Source organism: Amblyomma americanum, chromosome 1 (assembly GCF_052857255.1).
Source record: "Amblyomma americanum isolate KBUSLIRL-KWMA chromosome 1, ASM5285725v1, whole genome shotgun sequence".
In the NCBI taxonomy this organism is placed as follows: Eukaryota; Metazoa; Arthropoda; class Arachnida; order Ixodida; family Ixodidae; genus Amblyomma; species Amblyomma americanum.
In genome coordinates, this window is record NC_135497.1 from 389,012,169 (window position 1) to 389,023,628 (window position 11,460).

The window sequence follows — 11,460 nt, forward strand, 5'->3', positions numbered from 1 at the left end:
TGAGCAAGCGAGCGAGTGAGTGAGTGAGTGTGTGTGAGTGCGTGTGTGAGTGAACGAGTGAATGAGTGAGTGAGTGGAGCGAGTGAGTGAACGAGTGAGTGAGGGGAGCGAGTGAGTGAATTACTGAGCGAGTGTGTATGTGAGTGAGTGTGTGAGTGAATAAGCGAGAGAGTGGGTGAGTTATTGAGCGAGTGAGTGAGTGATTGTGTTAGAGTGAATTAGTGAGTGAGTGAGTGAATGAGTGAATGAGTGGGTGAGTGAGTCGAGCGAGTGAGTAGGCGAGTGAGTGAGTGTGTGTTTGAGTGCGTGAGTGAGTGTGTGAATGAGTGAGTGAGTGTGTGAGTGTGTGAGTGAATGAGTGAGTGAGTGAATGAGTGAGTGAGTGAGTGTGTGAGTCAGTGGAGTGAGTGAGTGTGTGTGTGAGTGTGTGAGTGAGTGAGTGTGTGAATGAGTGAGTGAGTGTGTGAGTGAGTGAATGAGTGAGTGAATGAATGAGCGCGTGAGTGAGTGGGCGAGTGAGTGCGTGAGTTATTGAGCGAGTGAGTGAGTGGTTGAGTTATTGAGCGAGTGAGTGAGTGAGTGTGTGAGTGCGTGAGTGAGCGAGGGAGTGAATGAGTGAATGAGTGTATGTGACAGAGTGAGTGAGTGAGCGAGTGAGTGAATGAGTGAGTGTGTGTGTGAGGGAGTGAGTGAGTGAGCGAGTGAGTGAGTGAATAAGTGAGTGAGTGAGCGTGTGAGTGAGTGAGTGAGCGAGTGAGTGAGTGAGTGTGTGTGAGTGAATATGTGAGTGAGTAAGTGAGTGAGTAAGTGAGTGAGTGTGTGAGTGAGTGATTAGTTTGTGAGTGAGCGAGTGAGAGAGGGAGTGAGTGAATGAGTGAGTGAGGGAGTGCGCGCGTGAGTGAGTGAAAGTGTGAGAGTGTCTGAGTGAGTGAGTTTGTGAGTGAGTGTGTGAATGAGTGGTGCGAGTGAGCGAATGAATGAAAGAGTGAGTGAGTGTGTGATTGAGCGAGTGAGTGTCAGTGAGTGAGGGAATGAGTGAGTGAGTTAGTGTGGGTGTGAGGGTTTGAGTGCGTGAGCGAGTGAGTGTGTGTGTTTGATGGAATGAGTGAGTGAGTGAGTGTGTGTGTGTGTGAGTGAATGTGTGAGTGAGTGAGTGAATGAATGAGTGGGTGAGTGAATGACTGAGTAAGAGTGAGTGAGCGAGTTAATGAGTGAATGAGTGAGTGTGAGTGAGTGCGTGAGAAAGTGAGTGAGTGAATGAGTCAGGGAGTGAGTGTGAGTGAAGGAGTGAGTGTGTGTGTGTGTTTGAGTGCGTGAGTGAGTGAGTTTGTAAGTGAATGAGTGAGGGAATGAATGAGTGCGTGAGTGAGTGAGCGAGTGAGTGAGTGTGTGAGTGAGTGTGTGAGTGAGTGAATGAGTGAGTGAGTGTGTGTGCGAGGGAGTTTTTTGTGTGAATGAGTGAGTGAGTGAGTGAATGACTGAGTGAGTAAGAGTGAGTGAGCGAGTTAATGAGTGAGTGAATGAATGAGTGAGTGAATGAATGAGTGAGTGAGTGGAGCGAGTGAGGTGTGATTGAATGAATGAGTGAGTGTGTGTGTATGTGTGTGAGTGAGTGGAGTGAGTGAGCGAGTGAGTGAATGAGTGAGTGAGTGAGGGTGTGTGTGAGTGAGTGAGCGAGTGAGTGAGTGAGCGAGTGAATGAATGAGTGAGTGAGTGTGTTAGTCAGTGAGTGAGCGAGTGAATGAGTGTGTATGTGAGTGAGTGTGTGAGTAAGTGAGTGAGTGTGTGAGTGAGTGAGTGAATGAGTGAGTGAGTGAATGACTGAGTGAGTAAGAGTGAGTGAGCGAGTTAATGAGTGAGTGAGTGAATGAGTGAGTGAATGAATGAGTGAGTGAGTGAATGAGTGAGTGAGCGAGTGAGTTTGTCAGTGAGTGAGTGAGTATGTGTGTGAGTGAGTGTGTCAGTGCGTGAGTATGTTTGAGGGAGTGAGTAAGTGAGTATGTGAGTGAATGAGTGAGGGAGTGTGTGAGTGAGTGAATGGGTGAGTGAATGAGTGAGTGTGTGTGTGAGTGAGTGAATGAGTCAGTGAGTGAGTGTGTGTGTGAGTGAGCGACTGTGTGTGACTGAGTGTGTGAGTGAGTGGAGTGAGCGAGTGAGCGAGTGAATGAATGAGTGAGTGTGTGTGAGAGTGAGTGAGTGAGGGAGTGAGTGAGTTTGTGATTGAGTGAGTGAGTGAATGAGTGAGAGAAGGAGTGAGTGAGTCAGTGTGTGTGTGTGTGAGTGAGCCAGTGAGCGAGAGATTGAGTGTGTGAGTGAGTGAATGAGTGAGTGTGTGAGTTAGTGAGTGGAGTGAGTGAGTGGAGCGAGTGAGTGAATGAGTGAGTGAGTGAGCGAGTGAGTGAGTGTGTGTGTGTTAATGGGTTAGTGAATGAGTGAGTGAGTGAGTGTGTGAATGCGTGAGTGGGTGAGTGATTTTGTGAGTGAGTGAGTGATTGAGTGAGTGAGTGCGTGAGTGATCGAGTGAGTGAATGAGTGAGTGAGTGTATGAGTGAGCGAGTGAGTGTGTGAGTGAGTGAGTGAGTGAGTGAGTGAGCGAGTTTGTGAGTAAGTGAGTGTGTGGAGCGAGTGAGTGAGTGAATGAGTGAATGATTGAGTGAATGAGTGAGTGAGTGAGTGTGTGAGTGAGGTAATGAGTGAGTGAGTGAATGAGTGAGTGAATGAGTGAGTGAGTGAATGAGTGAATGAGTGTGTGAGTGAGTGTGAGTGAATGATCGAGTGAGTGAGTGAGTGAATAGTGTGTGAGTGCGTGAGTGAGTTAATGAGTGAGTGAGTGAATGAATGAGTGTGTGAGTGAGTGAATGAGTGAGTGAGTGAATGAGCGAATGTGTGAGTGAGTGAGTGCGTGAGTGAGTGATTGAATGAGTCAGTGAGTGCGTGTGTGAGTGAGTGTGTGTGAGTGAGTGAGTGAGCGAGTGAGCGAGTGAGTGAGTGAGTGTGTGTGTGAGTGAGAGAGTGAGCGAGTGTGTGAGTGAGCGAATGAGTGAGTGTGCGTGAGAGGGTGTGAGTGAGTGTGTGAATGAGTGAGTGAGTGAATTAGTGAGTGAATGAGTGCGTGAGTGAGTGAATGAGTGAGTAATTGTGTGTGTGAGTGAGTGAGCGAGTGAGTGTGTGAGTGTGTGTGAGTGAGTGAATGAGTGAGGGAGTGTGTGAGTTAGTGGAGTGAGTGAGTGGAGCGAGTGAGTGAATGAGTGAGTGAGTGAGCGAGTGAGTGTGTGTGTGTGTGTGAGTGGGTGAGTGAGTGAGTGTGTGAATGAGTGAGTGGGTGAGTGAATGATTGAGTGAGTGAGCGAGTGAGTGAGTGAGTGTGTGTGTGTGAGTGGGTGAGTGAATGAGTGAGTGAGTGAGTGTGTTAATGAGTGAGTGGGTGAGTGATTGTGTGAGTGATTGAGTGAGTGAGTGCGTGAGTGATCGAGTGAGTGAATGAGTGAGTGAGTGCGTGTGTGTGCGGGAGGGAGTGAGTGTATGAGTGAGCGAGTGAGTTTGTGAGTGAGTGAGTGAGTGTGTGAGTGAGTGAGTGAGTGAGCGAGTGTATGAGTAAGTTAGTGAGTGAAGCGAGTGAGTGAGTGAGTGAGTTAATTAGTGAGTGAGTGTGTGAGTGAGTGAGTGGAGCGAGTGATGAAATGGGTGGCTAGAAGTGCGTGATGCAGATTGTGCATGACACTCGGTGCAGTTTGTTGGTCGCTCTTGTCCGGTGAGCCCTTCACGGCTTTATAATGTTCGCAGAAACTGCGGCAGCGGAGAAGCATGAGCAGGAGATGCAGGGTCACATTTTAGGCTCATAACGCAATGCATGCTTTCTTCTAAGTCCCCTTCCCAGATTCCTGAGTGCCACATATCGTGGGCCATTTAACGCCGTCCCAGTTCGGCGTGTAAACACACAACATCCGATGGTGCGCTTAAAATGCATTCTCGATATGAACCCCTTTGTTCCTCAGCGTTGTTCTCATGCTTTTCGTATCCCGCGGCGTGAGGAGCGTCTTTCACGCGGGAGCGCAGACGAGAATAAACGTACCGCAAGGCGAAAGCTACGCGTCGCGGCTTTCGGGCCCTGACGGCTGTAAAAGGATGGAGCGGATAAAGCAAACTTGGGTGTAAAAACTGATCGCAGAAATACAGAAACGACAGTCTTGCATCAACGCCTGCGATTCTCAGCGTGGGCTTGCAAAGTTTTTAAATTTTTCCTTTACTTTCATTGCTTTTTCTCTGTTTGGGGAAAGGCAAACACAGGGCTCTCGCGCACCGTCGATGTTGCGCAGCGCCGCCAAGCTGCCCGTCATCGGATACGAGCGAACAGTGGAACGGACGGCACGTGGCCTCCAGGCGAGCCGAAGCTCTAGCTCCAGGCCCGGCGTAGCTCCCAGTCTTCTTTGAGCAGAGTTACCTATAGAACAATTCGAAATTATGGGAGTTCGTTCCGTTTACGGTGCGCTTTTCTGGTGACGTCTTTGCGTTGTCAGCGTAATGGCTGTTCTCTAGCAGCTTTGTACTAGTGCAGAAAACGCATCAGCTTGTACAGGCCACTGGTCATATTTGAAGGGAGAGTAGTTGGACACTTCGTATAATTTCGTTTTAACATACCAAAACCAAAAGTGAAAATCGGTAGCTCAGAACGTCGACCCAGAGTTAGACCTGAACAGCGGAAAAATTTCGGAATTAGCTGCCACGCCCAGAAATACTGTACGATTGCATTTTTTGAGCGGTAGGTGTTTTATGAACGCAATTTTTCTGATATGGTAAGTTTGCACCATAACAATCAGTATATCCGCAGATCCCTCTTCGGGACGCTTGCTGTTTTCTGCTATTTATTGTCAAAAGTCCACCCCATTCGTTCTCTATGGAAGTATAACTACTAGGTGTAAGGGCAGAGCAAACCTTAAAAGCGAGATTCCGCTACGCATCGGAAGGTTAGACCATTCCCATCAATATATTCGTAACAGTATCTTAGAAACAGTTCCCTTACAATTAAATGTGATGTCCAACAAAGCTGCACTTCCGTCATCACTGTCGGCCTGAAACGAGGTTATTCCATGGACCTTGCGCGGCCGGTCCAAACAGTTCACCGGGGTGGCCTAAATGTTAATATCATAAAGAGACTGAACCATTTGCACTCCTAAGGATTTTAACGCCGAGCTTAGCGGCTATGCGAGGGGCTTGAAGAAAATAGGCTCACTGCTTCGCAAACTGCTAAGTGACGCCTAGAAGTCCGTGCAAGCGGCCAAGAAGTTTCGTCTATCTACCAGACACTTTCACCACGTAATCAAAGGGACCCTCAGACGGAAATAATTTTCTGCTATTATTCGCCGTCTCAAGTAGGTCGACGTTGCCCAAATACCTGATTCAAAACGTTCTTGGCTGTACTAACGGTCCATGTTGCTCAACCTGCGCAGAGTAAGCATAAAAGGTACAGTCTTTGCCAAAAGTAATCGGGCAAAGGGGGTTTGCTTTCTAGCCGCGTAGCGAAGCACTTATGGCAGCCCTTAAGCTCGGAATCTGTGTAAAGTAAGGTGAATCCTTGTCCTCAGTTTTTGACAGCTTTAGGTATTCAGGGGTGCCGGAAAAACTCTGTTATACGGCTGAGAAGCGAAAACCTGTTGACCGGTTACTTTTGGCAAAACGAGTACATGTGGGTGAGGGAACCCTCCCGACACCAAAATATGAGGTGGCGGTGAAGAAAGAGCCGATGCATCCAACGCCTGGATCGTGATCTTGGAAGGCTACAATGTGTGCATCCCCGGGCGGTGTCCCGAGGTCGGAGACGAATAGAAAGCGGTGTGAGGAGCAATGGGCCGCCCCGGAGATGAAGACGGCAGCGACGCATATCAGGGGATGGGTGACGGTGCAAGACCGAAGCGCAGGCCGTTCAGCAACATGACGAAGCACACAGGAAGGCACTACAGCGAAGGCATCTTACCATTCAGTGCTATACATGATAATCTGACAACACCCCATTTGTACGCTCGTGAGCCTCGCATAAGCGCTGAGAGCACTGCGCCCCTTAAGACAGTCCGGTTTGACAGCTCGGAATTCGGCCGTCGGTATATGGCACGTGTTCCTCCCGCTATGTCGTCTGCTTCGTAGACTTGCCACTCAGCCGGCACCGCGTAACTGATTTTCCTGTCACAAGTGCCGCTGGGCGTTTTCAGTTATTTTTCTACGCCACCTTTCCGAGCCGTCAGCGGGGCCGCAAGTTTGACCTTGAATGTAGCTAGAGGTCACCGTGGCCGCAATTTTCCCCTTACAACGCACCAGTGGAACTGTTTACCATCATTGATTGCCGAATCGGCAGATGTGAAAATCTTTGTCGAATTGTTAATGCAAAACATGTAACGCATGTAACCCTCTCCTGCTTGGGCAGCGCTGCTTCCTGTTGTATTTGAAAATAAATAAATAAATAAATAAATCTAGGTAGACGTCAAACCTTGAGCATAACTGGTGGTAGTCAGGCTCGACGCATGATGGATGGATGGATGGATGGATGGATGGATGGATGGATGGATGGATGGATGGATGGATGGATGGATGGATGGATGGATGGATGGATGGATGGATGGATGGACGGACGGACGGACGGACGGACGGATGGATGGATGGATACGGTTGAACCCTTTAAATCGGGCGGTGGCTCAAGCCACCTAGCCATGTCTTCAGCTACAGCAGCGACACCAGCGGTTGTTACACCAACTATCTCGACCTTGACCTTTGACCTTGGCCTTGACCTTTGATCTTCGGTCAAGAGAGAAAGCGTCTGCCGGCATCGCATGCGCAGGTCATGACAGTGGGTTCTCCGTAAAACGCCGATTCACTTTGATGCGTTCAGCGGTATGCTAGGTGTGATCTTTGTGACGCCTGCCATGAAGAGCACGTGGCTAACAACGCGACAAGCACCGCGCTAAGCAACGCTATCGTTGCCGGTGCAGCCGCTGCACCTAGCAGCGGCGTTGCGAGTGCAGTATCACAGGGGATTAACAGCACGTTAAACACTGTCCCCAAGGCACTTGGAACGCTTTAGCAGAAATGTTGTAAAAGGACCTCCTGATGCCTGCGCCTCTCACGCCCAGTGGCGGCCTAAAAGCGCCGATACAGTGCGCCGCTTCGTCGCAGTCTGGACCTTGGCAGTCGAGGTGGCCTCAGGTTTGACGCCACGGGAGCCGCGTCGGCGCGCATGTGCGATAAATCTCTCCCCCCGGCGGCGGGTCTGCGTGCGGGTACGTGACCACAACACACGCGCTGACTGGGTGGCGGTGGCATGCGGCACACACACACTGCGCCGTCCTCTTCGTCGCGAGCACCAAAGAGCCCTCGTCGGCGGCGAGAAGACCCGGGCCGCCTTTCCGAGACACATCGCAAGCGCGCCGCGCAGATCGGGGATCCGATGCGAGGGACCGGACTCCGGGGGGAAGAAACCGGTGTGGACGTAAATTTGCGGCGATCGAGAACCTCCGTACTTTATATAAGTTGCGCTTAAGCGCCCCCCGCGCTCTCTATTACGGAATATAATCCTCCTCCCTAACTTGACTCGTACTTCCCCGTCTGTGTCGTACCACTGAAGGTGTACCGATGTCGTGTGGTATTACGCCGCTTGCGCGCTACGTCCGCACGTGCGTGCGTATGTCTGGCCGGTATCCGAGTCGTACTCGTACGCCCGCGGGACCACCCCGCCGTCGCCGCCGCGGTGCCCGAGCGAGGCGAGGGCGAATTCGAGAAAACTCGCGGCGGAGGGAGCTGACGGTGACGCCCCTCGTCTGGAGCAGCCTCCTGTTGCCGATCAGACTCCCTCTCCGGCGCTATGCGATGCCGGCCGCCTGATAGTTGTTTTATGTCCGCCGTCTCTATACATACACATATATACGGTGACGCGGGGCCGCTTTCCCAGGCGCCGCCTGGGAGGACGTAGGGGACGAAGCATTTAAACTGTCGTTTCTCTCCCTGCTGTCTGATTATAGAAGATATATGTATATAAATACTGCTAGCATTCCCCCGCTCAGGCGGCACCGGCTGCGGCACGGTTGCATTCCAAAGGGCGGCGTGGCTTCGCTGTTCGACTACCTTCGCCTTGACTCTCTCCACCGCAAGCTGTAACGTCGTTCACAGTTTCCCTGCCTAGCTTAAGGGTTGTTCTGGTGCTGCTTCTTGCATAAATATATACGCACACATATACGCACTCGGCAAAGAGAAGCGGCCAGGCTCTGCCGCTTGTCTCTTTTTATTCGCGCCGGGCGGCGTGTCGGGACTGCCGAACGCACATGCCGCGTCGGGAGCCGCGAATCCACCGAGTGGCCAAGCAGCGGGGCTGTTTGAAGCATCTAATCAAGATGCGCGCACGCCGTCTCAAGCGGCACCCGCGCGTCTCGGCGCGGCGCCCTTTCTCCGAATTCTCGGCGCGTTGCGGCATTCCTCTTCGTCTCGGGTGCCTTAATTGGACACTGACCGCCCCCCAGTGGGAAAAAACAAAAAGAAACGCCCCTTTTTGCGGGCTTTTCAATCGAAACGGTGGCTTTATGTCACGTTTAGATAAATTTCGCCTGAGGTGACGATCAGTATGCACCGCGGGTGAGTCGTACTGATACGCAGGAACGAGGATACCTGCTAACCAAAAGTTCAGGGGAAAAAAAAGTACGACGCTGGTCTGAGTGCGGCACCGACAGAGTCTTCAAATTCATGCGACGCCGCTAAACCTTATCCAAGATACTTAGCCCTAAACATCAAGCAGCCTTAATCGATCGACAGCCCGTGAAGCTGGTAGCAGTCTCATGGAAAGGGCCCAAAGCATTTCAGCTGTGGGGTGTGTGTAAAAGGCTAAGCCGGTTGAAAAAAAAAGCATGGCTAGCTCTACCGAGCGTGCTCAGCTTCGGGGAGTTTAGATGGATCAAAAGCCATACCCCGCTGACATATCATCAATACAGAGGCAGTCATTAGAACTGACGATCGCTTGAGTCATCAATCTTCATCAGTCTGTACGACTGTGCGACTGCTTCTGTACTACAGACAAGTCAGCCGAACATAGCATTTTTTCCCACATTGTCTTCTTTGAGAAGGACATCTTATAGACCTTTGAAACGATTGGGACAAACCTCTGTTTTTCGATCTCAGAGGGAAAAAAAGAGTCGATGACCTTTTCCGCCCGTCTGAAATTAACGCAGACCGATGGTATCTGCAATTCACTTGAAACATAATTACAGGGCATAAAGCAGCTCTGGGCTCAAAGTCTTTGCCACGCACAAGAACCATCTGGACAACAGAAGATTACAGGGGTTGAAATCCAAAATTGCGTAAGACATTGCAAACCTCACGACTACGTTACCTTGCTTTTTACGCCGCGTCGGGCGCCGACACCGATGCTCAGTTTCAAAATTCTGCCCCCTTCTCCTCTATATCAAGGGAGGACATTTACCAACTCGTCCCTATTTCTTGTATAAAAAGTATTAAAACCATCCCTGGAAGTCTCCAGGAAAATGAATTCAAATATGCCATATTCAACACTCGGGCACTTGCTGCCGAGTCGAAAAAAATGGTCGAATCCAATGAATTTTCGATGGCAACAAAGCTTTATTTCATGCTTTCGGCCATTAAGTACACTCAAGAGCGAGCCAACACGGCTGCGTGGTCCACTACATCACATTCAATGCCGTGCTTGACATGCCTAAAACGTCCTGTCCCATACAGCATCAAAGGAGCACTCATGTATCATATCATACTGAGAGATTCCTGTCGCATCGACAGGACACATTAAGAGGGGTGAGACATTACAATAACCACCACTGATAATGATCGATAATATTAAATCGATATCCAAAGAAACACTGAGATAAACAGTCTTGCAAGTATTTCTCGTAATTCAGCTTCTGTTTTACTCACTACATGTTTGCAAGGGCAGACGCAAAATACGAAGAAGAGAGTCGTGTGAATCTTTAAGCCAGGCGCAACGTTTTTATGTGAATTCTACGAACGCTTTCTGGTGTATAAAGCCGACCCATCTCAGCGGTTCTTGCTGCATACTGGCGACCGCTGTAGCTTGTACTATCACTGCTTTAAAATGCGTGAAAAGAACTCGCTTCATAGTTGATAAAGGCAACCGGAAAAGGTGTTTTTTTCAGTAAAACCGCCATTCTCATGCTACACTCTCTACACCACGTTTGGCAATTGGCAGCGGTGGTGGTTCGGCTTGAGCATCAGCCTCGCATGCAGGAGGTGCGAGGTTCAATCCCCAGTGCCGCCGGGTATACCCACCGGTGATAAAATGGTACAAGCTTTCCCCTGATCTGGTGCTCGGCTTCTTTAGGGTGAAATGCTTGGGGAATGAGTCTCTGACCCCACCTTGTGCAATGAAAAACTACCTTGTGCCATGGCGCTATTTGGTCGAAGCTGCCCTTGCGCCATAAAAATTGATCACCATCAATATGTAGAGCCATGGAAATTTTTAATGAGTACGGTGCGTTAAAGCGCACTAAATTTCAGTTCTAGGGCCGCATTAGTTTGGCGTTTTTCCCCTGCACTGAATTACATCCGCCGTGGTCGGAACCGAATGTTGCGCACAAGAGCCGAGTGCCTCGATCCCTGAGCGAGCATCACGGGCCCATTAAAGAATTATTGAATGGTCGAGGTGTTGTAAAGAGGCTAAAAACCTCCCGAGGGGTGTGCCTCCGCGGAGGTGTCTGTTTTGTGTTCCTTTCTTCTATTTCTATGTACATAATGCTCAATAAAACACAACATAAATGCAGCACACAATAACACAGTACACAATACAGAGAACGCAGTGCATATACGGGATATGCCAACAGCATTGGAAGATGAAAAATGACCACTCTGCAGTAAGCAAGCATAATCGCAGTAAGTGCTAAGTAATCAATAAAAACAGTAAATCAACAACACACAAGAGGAGGAGACATAAGGTCGTAACAGGCAAAGACATAAAAGTGTCGCAATAAGTAAAGAATAAGGTCATAATCACAAACACATGAAGGGGAAACTGAGAAATGGAAGTCAGACAACTATCGCCCTCATGAATGGGTAATGTTAGAACAGAAAATCGAACACTGTAAAGACAGCGGAGACAGTCGCAAGACACGAGTGGAAGATAGGTAATGACTTCAACATCTAATATTTCAATCAACCTCTTAGCCATTCGCAATGAATGCTCGTTTTTGTATCGCACGCGTCAGTCACGGCTTTTGAAGACTGAAAGGCTTTTAATCAAGGGCTCTCAAGACCATGCAATTGTAATTTTCTAGATATTAAAATAAAACATCGGCTACAACCTCAACGGCTGCAAACACTTTGTTGGCTGCCTGCGAGGCCAGTTCTATGTAGGAGCTGTGTAGTGCAGGCTTTTGCTATGAGCTTAGATTGTCTCCTCTCTGAAGCTCAGTACGCACATCAGATACAGGAAGACTTCAGCTGGTA